Source organism: Lissotriton vulgaris, chromosome 1_1 (genome assembly GCF_964263255.1).
Source record: "Lissotriton vulgaris chromosome 1_1, aLisVul1.2, whole genome shotgun sequence".
In the NCBI taxonomy this organism is placed as follows: domain Eukaryota; kingdom Metazoa; phylum Chordata; class Amphibia; order Caudata; family Salamandridae; genus Lissotriton; species Lissotriton vulgaris.
The window spans coordinates 199539326-199548668 of NC_141685.1; positions in this window are offsets into that span (position 1 = coordinate 199539326).

Sequence of the window (9343 nt, forward strand, 5' to 3'; positions counted from 1 at the left end):
GCTCCCAGGAGTGAGGGGAGCCCCAGAGGTGAAGTCTTGCGCTGCCCCCGGTGAGGGGACACAGAGAGAATGGACGCCCGGAGCCCGGTAAGGAGAGGGGCCTCGGGGCTGTCCTGATTGTTCTTTGAGCGGCCCCACATGATAGCGGGCCGCTCCCACGATGTGGCCATACCTGTCTTCAGGGGCAGAGTGATGCCTAGAGCCCGAGTGGCCCCCACCTGTTTTGGCCCCATTCTTCCCAGAGCCAGAGGGCTCCATTGTTGGGGGAGAGTTCCTTATTGGAGGAGCCAGAGTGCTCCAGGGGACACCTGAATGTGTTCAGAGCCAGAGGGCTCCAACCTATTGCGCAGTTTTGCTTCCTGAGGGGCTAGTGAGAGCCCCTGTCGCAGATTTGTTTTCCAGCTGCCCAGCAAGTAGTGGGCAGCTGCACCGTTTAGGTTTTCCTTCCTTGGGACATGTGTTCTATGGACTTTAGGAGTGAGGCGCACTCCTTCATCCCTGGCCTTTCCCCAGCTGCGCAGCACTTAGTGCCAGCTGCAGCGTTTAGGCCCCCTGTTCTGTCCCTCAGCTGCCCAGCACTTTGTGGGCAGCTGCTACGTTTAGGTTTTGGCGCAGTGGCGCAACCTGGACCCTGGACTTTGATGTAAGTTCATGTTACTGTGATTTATGCGAAGTGTTCTTTGCTGCACCTCTGAATGTGTTGTAGATGCATCATGTGTTTTGTCCCCAGGTCTATACCCCTAAATGTATGTTGATATTTAGTTGGTTGTTCTTGCTAGTGCAGGTGGTGCTAGTAAGGTCCTGGTTCCCTGCGTGACCTGTTCCTAGGGTGGTTAGGATTGCGTAGGGGGTACTTACCTGATTACCAGTAGTTACTTGTATTGAGCTACAGTGATTTTCTGTTATATTCTAAGTGCTATTCCAAGGGCGTGGTACTGAGCTCGCCCCCTGACCAGAGTCCCAGGACCAGTGGACTCTATTGTGCCTGCCCTGACAAATTGCTGGGACTTGTCTGATCTCTCTTGGGCCCCTGGGGCCTCGCTAAAATGTGCCTCGCTCATTCCCCTTGGCAGCTCGTGCACGGCAGCCCGTCCAAGCCTCGAGCCGCGCCGCTCTACACTGAGCCGCGCCGCTTCGCTGGGTCGCCTGCATCCTGCCTTCCCCTCCTCTCCTGAGCCGCACACATTGGTCGCCCCAGAGAAACGCTTGTACCTTGCCGGTGGCCCGCTCAAGCCTCGAGCCGCACCACTCTCCCCTGAGTCGTGCCGCTTCGCTGGGCCGCCCGCTCAAGTTTACTAAGAAGGTCACTCGCATTATCCTTGCAACCAGGTCGGGAGGTACTGTCCGTTAGGCTCTATGTTTAAGTTCTAGGCCTACAAGTATTGTGTTCTAAAAGTGCTGATTCCTGACAGTGGTCCAGGTGGCCCTGTCTTGTAAATATCCCTTGTAAATTCTGCCCGTGCCTCTGGCACAATGTAAAGTGTGTGTTTTATCTAATGTATGTTTATTGGAATACAAAGGCTATTTTTATATATACCCTTGTGTGGAGTTTCCTTTGTGGTGGGCCTTGGGTGTTGTTGCTGGGGTGCGTGCGCAAATACTTAACTCATACCGCCTCCAAGTTTAGCCTTGCTGCTCGCGCCACGTTACCTAGAGGGCGAGTAGGGGTTATCTTGGCGTGTAACTCCCTTGCCCTGACCTTAGGAATGGTGATCCCTGACTGACCTCGACGCGAGTCTTGGCCAGCCAGGGTCCCGTTTCTAACATTGGACGCAGCGGTGAGGATAAGGATTTGTGTTTGCGATGTACCACAGTGGCAACTGGCCACTACAAAGCTCTGCATTTTAGATAAATCACATTTTGGGGATTATTCTATGGAGTTTGCTAAAAATGTCATTTCTGTGGAAATGTGTTTCTTGTGCACTTTGAGTTAGGTGTCCCTAGCTCGGGAGGGTAGATCATCCCCCTAAGTGCAGTGTGTTTTCTGGATTCACCATGAGGGTGGGATCCAGTGGTGGCAGCATGATGTGTTCAGTGCATGTATCCCCCGTCCCTGCCCTGGAGTAATGGTACCTGTGTCACGTGTGGTCAGGTTGAGAAATCAGGGGTGGTAGAAACTGCCTTACCAGTCTGGGGAGGGGTGTGTGTGTGTGGACGAATGGTGTGTTGCACTGGACGTGTGTGTGAGTTCTCTGAATGGGGAGCTTGCTGAATGCTTGTGTACTCTTGTTTTGCTCAGATACCAAAGTTCTGTGTGTTAAACTTTTCCCAAGAACGTCTGCAGACAGTGGAGCTGGCTTTTGATTTCTGTGGTCTATTTAGAGACAGATGGTTGGAGTTGGTAATGTTCTGGGAGGAGAGAGGCATAGGGAATGGAGTGATTCCAAAAGGAGTGGCTGAGGTGTCTTCCAGCCCAGTGTGGTGGAAGAGGTTAAGTGTAGCCCAGCTAGGTCTCGGTGTAGGGGCTCACGTCCTGTCTCAAGAGGAGAAGGAGTGGGTGGGACTGCATGTCTCCAGGTGCCCGAAACCCAGTGTCAGGGCCTGGACTGTTTCTGAAGGGAACGTCAGGTCGGGGGCCTAGGCTGTACCAATAGGTCATTTGAGGAAGATCTCCCAGAGTGTTTGAAGAATGTAGAACATCAGTGAACAGGATTTCATGGGTGGGCCTGAAGCTCATGGGAGTTTCCCCTGCCCCTGTGCTATTGTGTTAATTGTTGGGGAGTGACCCTAAGGAAAGGTTCTGGTCTTCCAGCCCAGTGTGGTGGAAGTGGCTCGGAGGAGCACAAGCCTGGTCTTCGTAGTCTGGGTGTTTTTTTTCTTAGGAACACCAGGTGAGGGAGCCTAGCATGTCCGTATGGAGCGTCCTTGTAGGGAGATCTCCCAGCGTGGAGAGAACGTGGAGCGCCTGTAAGCAGGGCTCTAGTAGTTCTGTCATCTGGCAGTACCGCTCCAGTTGGGAGGGTGCAGAAGTCCAGATGGAGGGGTGCGAGGGGGATAGATTCCCCAGTGGAGTAACCAGAGGGTCAGGGGCCAACCAGAAGGGTTGTGTCGCCAGGGAGTGACCAGGGTGATGCCACTTCTGTCCTGAGTGTCAGGAAGACTTGTACACGACACATTAGTTATGTGTCACCCTCAAGGAAGTCCTGGTGCGCCAGGCATCTGACCAAAGGGGTACGTCCCTCGGTTGGGGAGCCAGTAGCCGGTGTTTCCGGATCTGGACGTAAGGGCAACTATATGTAGTGTCCTGAAGGAACTCCTGCCTGAAGAGAAGGAACCGGGTAAGCTGCATGGGGGATTGACCTGCAGTGGTTGCCTTGCTGCTGAAGGAGGAGTGAATTCGAATCCCAGGTGGTAGACCAGTTAAGGGAGCTGTGACTCTGTCATGACCAGCCTGGTGTCCTGTAGGCACCGCACTGAGCCGCGTCTGCCTTTGGCCGCGCAGCCTATGCCGCTTGCCGTCCCCGTCTCGACGCGGTCCGTGAGCCGCCGCCTGCGCCGCACCTGGCAACCCGCAAAGTGCAACGCCTCACTACACCGATCTTGTGCTGGTCTGACCGTGGTCACTGCTGCTGAGGGAGTAAAGGTCCCGAACTGGTGGGAGAGTTGTGTTCTGGAGGGTGCTTCAGAAGTAGAGGTAGGGTGGGGCATTCTTGCCCGTGACCTCTGGTCAGCCTGAGGGTGCGGACCCTAGGTTGAAGAATCAGTGGTAGTTTGGAACTACACTGAGAAAGGGAGTGGAGAATGGCTATGTAGGCCAGGGGTTACTACCCCCCACTCTGTGGATTGGCAAGGACCAGTGGTATCTGGGTGGCCTAGGGCCTGGTCCTAGCCGTGGACAACTAAGGAGTACCAGTGGGGTAGCCTAGTTGGGCCTGTTTTTTTTTTAAGAAGGTGCTTGTCTTATGGATAGACATGGCGTAGAACCGGAGGGTGTCCCTGCAGTGCGGGCCCGCGTCCGTGTTCTATCGCCCCAAGCAGGGAAGTCCATCACGGTGGTGATTGTTCTCCCCTGCGTTTTGGCTGGAAGGGGGTTGTGTTGGACTTGGCCCTTCTGGCAGGTTCACCCCTGAACTTTTTGCCTAGTGATTTCTGGTCTTTGCGCACTTTGACACTGTGGCGCAGTGTAAAGTGCATGCTCTCCCTGAGTGCGTGTGGGAGATTGGCCTGCTCTCCCATAGGAATGCATGGGGAATGTCTGTGTCCCTGGTAGTTCCTGATGCGTGAGGCATGCATGGTCAAGTTTGGTATGTGCGAACTCGGGAGAGTGAATGCTTCGCAACGATGTATGTGACATGGTTGTGTCTTGTGCGGAAGTGCTACTTCTAGACATGACTGGTTATGTGCTGTGAAGGTGTTGGCGTGTGATTGGCTGGAGCTGGCTGGGATGCCAGGCTCCAGGAAGTCTGTGTGGGTCTGCCCCGGTGGTGAATGGAGAGATTAGCATGCTGATGTGAGGGAGGGGCTGCGCCTGTGTCCTGAATGAGGCTGGGTTTCCCCCACACAATGCTGGCTCCGCCCCCTGTGGTGCGACTGATGACCCTAGCCTGCCTGATGAATGAAAGGGGTGGTTGAGCCATCAACAGTGCTCTCAGACCAGCTGCGACTGGTTCTGCCCCCACCCTGCACCCACAGACAAAAGGGAAAAGGTGTATAAAAGAGGGGCTGTGACCCCATGAAAATGTTCTTGTTTGCTGCTTGAATCTTGCCAGGGGCGTGCTGCTGCTTGGGCTCAGGGATGGCTTGCCTCCCTGAGCCCTGCCCAGCCCCTGGACTTCTGATGACCACCTCCTGAAGGACTTTGTGGCTTTTTGTGCCTTCATAGCGCTGGGAGCGCTATATTTTCCTTCCTAGCGCTTGGGAGCGCTCTCCTTTGACCCCCTGGTGCATGAGAGCTTTATTCTGTGTGCCTAGCGCTGGGCGAGCGCTTTATTTGCCTTATAGCGCTTGAAAGCGCTGTGTTGTTCCTTAACACTCGGAGCGCTTTATTTTGACTTTTGCCCCGATTTTCATTACATTCATTCACGGGTGCCACCCCGCTATCAGTGCCTCGTGGGTGCTCACCCCGCTATCCACGTTGTATTTCGAGGGTGCCTACCCCTCTCAGTGCCCCGAGATTCACCGCCGCAAACCGCGGGCAAAACCAGGAAGTCAGGCAGCATCGCGCCTGACTGTAGGCGGGACTTCCGGTTTGCCGGAGGAAGTCCCGCCCGCCGCTGCGCTGTGATTGGCCAGGGCGCCCGGCCGGAGAAGAGGAGCCCGGAGCCTTGAGGGCTCCACTTTCCAAGTCCCGGTCCCGAGATGGGGGACCGGGTGAAGATGCCCCCCTTCCCTCCTGGAGCCGGATGTTGCGTGTTGGGGCTCCCAGGAGTGAGGGGAGCCCCAGAGGTGAAGTCTTGCGCTGCCCCCGGTGAGGGGACACAGAGAGAATGGACGCCCGGAGCCCGGTAAGGAGAGGGGCCTCGGGGCTGTCCTGATTGTTCTTTGAGCGGCCCCACATGATAGCGGGCCGCTCCCACGATGTGGCCATACCTGTCTTCAGGGGCAGAGTGATGCCTAGAGCCCGAGTGGCCCCCACCTGTTTTGGCCCCATTCTTCCCAGAGCCAGAGGGCTCCATTGTTGGGGGAGAGTTCCTTATTGGAGGAGCCAGAGTGCTCCAGGGGACACCTGAATGTGTTCAGAGCCAGAGGGCTCCAACCTATTGCGCAGTTTTGCTTCCTGAGGGGCTAGTGAGAGCCCCTGTCGCAGATTTGTTTTCCAGCTGCCCAGCAAGTAGTGGGCAGCTGCACCGTTTAGGTTTTCCTTCCTTGGGACATGTGTTCTATGGACTTTAGGAGTGAGGCGCACTCCTTCATCCCTGGCCTTTCCCCAGCTGCGCAGCACTTAGTGCCAGCTGCAGCGTTTAGGCCCCCTGTTCTGTCCCTCAGCTGCCCAGCACTTTGTGGGCAGCTGCTACGTTTAGGTTTTGGCGCAGTGGCGCAACCTGGACCCTGGACTTTGATGTAAGTTCATGTTACTGTGATTTATGCGAAGTGTTCTTTGCTGCACCTCTGAATGTGTTGTAGATGCATCATGTGTTTTGTCCCCAGGTCTATACCCCTAAATGTATGTTGATATTTAGTTGGTTGTTCTTGCTAGTGCAGGTGGTGCTAGTAAGGTCCTGGTTCCCTGCGTGACCTGTTCCTAGGGTGGTTAGGATTGCGTAGGGGGTACTTACCTGATTACCAGTAGTTACTTGTATTGAGCTACAGTGATTTTCTGTTATATTCTAAGTGCTATTCCAAGGGCGTGGTACTGAGCTCGCCCCCTGACCAGAGTCCCAGGACCAGTGGACTCTATTGTGCCTGCCCTGACAAATTGCTGGGACTTGTCTGATCTCTCTTGGGCCCCTGGGGCCTCGCTAAAATGTGCCTCGCTCATTCCCCTTGGCAGCTCGTGCACGGCAGCCCGTCCAAGCCTCGAGCCGCGCCGCTCTACACTGAGCCGCGCCGCTTCGCTGGGTCGCCTGCATCCTGCCTTCCCCTCCTCTCCTGAGCCGCACACATTGGTCGCCCCAGAGAAACGCTTGTACCTTGCCGGTGGCCCGCTCAAGCCTCGAGCCGCACCACTCTCCCCTGAGTCGTGCCGCTTCGCTGGGCCGCCCGCTCAAGTTTACTAAGAAGGTCACTCGCATTATCCTTGCAACCAGGTCGGGAGGTACTGTCCGTTAGGCTCTATGTTTAAGTTCTAGGCCTACAAGTATTGTGTTCTAAAAGTGCTGATTCCTGACAGTGGTCCAGGTGGCCCTGTCTTGTAAATATCCCTTGTAAATTCTGCCCGTGCCTCTGGCACAATGTAAAGTGTGTGTTTTATCTAATGTATGTTTATTGGAATACAAAGGCTATTTTTATATATACCCTTGTGTGGAGTTTCCTTTGTGGTGGGCCTTGGGTGTTGTTGCTGGGGTGCGTGCGCAAATACTTAACTCATACCGCCTCCAAGTTTAGCCTTGCTGCTCGCGCCACGTTACCTAGAGGGCGAGTAGGGGTTATCTTGGCGTGTAACTCCCTTGCCCTGACCTTAGGAATGGTGATCCCTGACTGACCTCGACGCGAGTCTTGGCCAGCCAGGGTCCCGTTTCTAACATGAGTAGTGAGTGCAGAGTAGTGAGTAGTGAGTGGTGAGTGCAGAGTAGTGAGTGCAGAGTAGTGAGTGCAGAGTAGTGAGTGCAGAGTAGTGAGTGCAGAGTAGTGAGTGCAGAGTAGTGAGTGCAGAGTAGTGAGTGCAGAGTAGTGAGTAGTGAGTGCAGAGTAGTGAGTAGTGAGTGCAGAGTAGTGAGTGCAGAGTAGTGAGTGCAGAGTAGTGAGTGCAGAGTAGTGAGTGCAGAGTAGTGAGTGCAGAGTAGTGAGTGCAGAGTAGTGAGTAGTGAGTGCAGAGTAGTGAGTAGTGAGTGCAGAGTAGTGAGTAGTGAGTGCAGAGTAGTGAGTAGTGAGTGCAGAGTAGTGAGTAGTGAGTGCAGAGTAGTGAGTAGTGAGTGCAGAGTAGTGAGTGCAGAGTAGTGAGTGCAGAGTAGTGAGTAGTGAGTAGTGAGTGCAGAGTAGTGAGTAGTGAGTAGTGAGTAGTGAGTAGTGAGTGCAGAGTAGTGAGTAGTGAGTAGTGAGTGCAGAGTAGTGAGTGCAGAGTAGTGAATGCAGAGTAGTGAGTGCAGAGTAGTGAGTGCAGAGTAGTGAGTAGTGAGTGCAGAGTAGTGAGTAGTGAGTGCAGAGTAGTGAGTGCAGAGTAGTGAGTGCAGAGTAGTGAGTGCAGAGTAGTGAGTAGTGAGTGCAGAGTAGTGAGTAGTGAGTGCAGAGTAGTGAGTAGTGAGTGCAGAGTAGTGAGTGCAGAGTAGTGAGTAGTGAGTGCAGAGTAGTGAGTAGTGAGTGCAGAGTAGTGAGTAGTGAGTGCAGAGTAGTGAGTAGTGAGTTCATTTGTGCTCACACTGTGCCCTAGGGGATGAAGATGGGCCGGATAGTGTGTCCTCCCCTCACCTAGAACATACACAGAAGGGTTTGGTGCTCGAAAATGTATTACGGGAAAATGAGCTGTATGAACCAGAATTCTACGATAAGAGTACACGGGTTGCCACTTATACGGGAAGGGCTTGTGACTCGATAATTGATTTTATTTTTGTCTTAAGAGGCTTTTTGGACTATGTGATCTCATATAATGCAATTGCTATGCCTATGAGTGACCATAATCCCGTGGGGTTGGAGTTAGTGAGTAGCTCCTTTTTGTTAAAATCAGTTGTCACCCAGCGGTCTATATTGCATGTTAACCACATGCGCGCTGCTCTGATTCTACTGGAATGCTGACTTTTTAAAAAACCCATTGTTCATGACGAGCTGGGCTCGTCATCAGTGTTTGAGGAGGCTACACCATGACGAGCCCAGCTCGTCATCAGCCTCGAAGGGGTTAAGGACAAGGATCAGGGGAGAAGAATTAAATGGGAAATGGTTGTACCCGACAATTTTTTCTTAACCGTATCCTCTTCAGTTTCTGATGAATTAAATATGTGTGCCAACCCGTTAACTGGGAGTAAGGAGGTTATATCTTCCTTCGAGGGTGTTTGTAGGTTTGTGTCCACTTGCCTCACAGCCAAAGGTCAGGGGGGCAAACATAAATCGGTGAAAGGTTGGTTTGACAAAAATTGTAGCAAAGCACACAATCACCTCAAGAAAGCCCTCAACACGCGCCCAAGGGACAAAGTGCTAGTCGCACGATTAAGAAAGGATTTTACTTTGGCCATTAATTTGCGCAAAAATGAACTAAAGAGTAAAGCCTGGGAAGAATTAATGGATAAAGCCACCCTAAAAAACAGTGCTAAGTTTTGGTCAAATATTAACACTCCTTTACTTTCAGGTGACCAAAACTCAGTAATGGAATTAAATATCTCAGAAGAGGACTGGCTCCGCCATTTTGAAAATATTTATGATAGTAATAGGGAGCTGGAACCTTTCATAATCCATGCTATTGAGAACCCCTTGGAGCCTGTGAGCTTTGACATAACTGAGGTACTTAGAGCTATAGAGGATACAGCAGGACGCAAGGCCCCAAGACCCGATGGAGTGCCAGCGGATATGTTCAAGGCAAATCCGCTGTTCTGGGCCAATATTTTAACAAAAGTTTTTAATGCCTCTGCCGTAGTGGGATTCCCTCAGACCTGGTCTTTAGCCACAGTTGTGCCAATATTTAAAAAAGGGCAGAGAGGAGATCCGAAATGCTATAGACCGATTTCGTTGTTGGACTCCTCGGTTAAAATCCTAGGAAAGGTTGTCCTAGCAAGAATATCAGCGTGGGCCAAGGGGAACAATATCCTCTCCGAGGCAC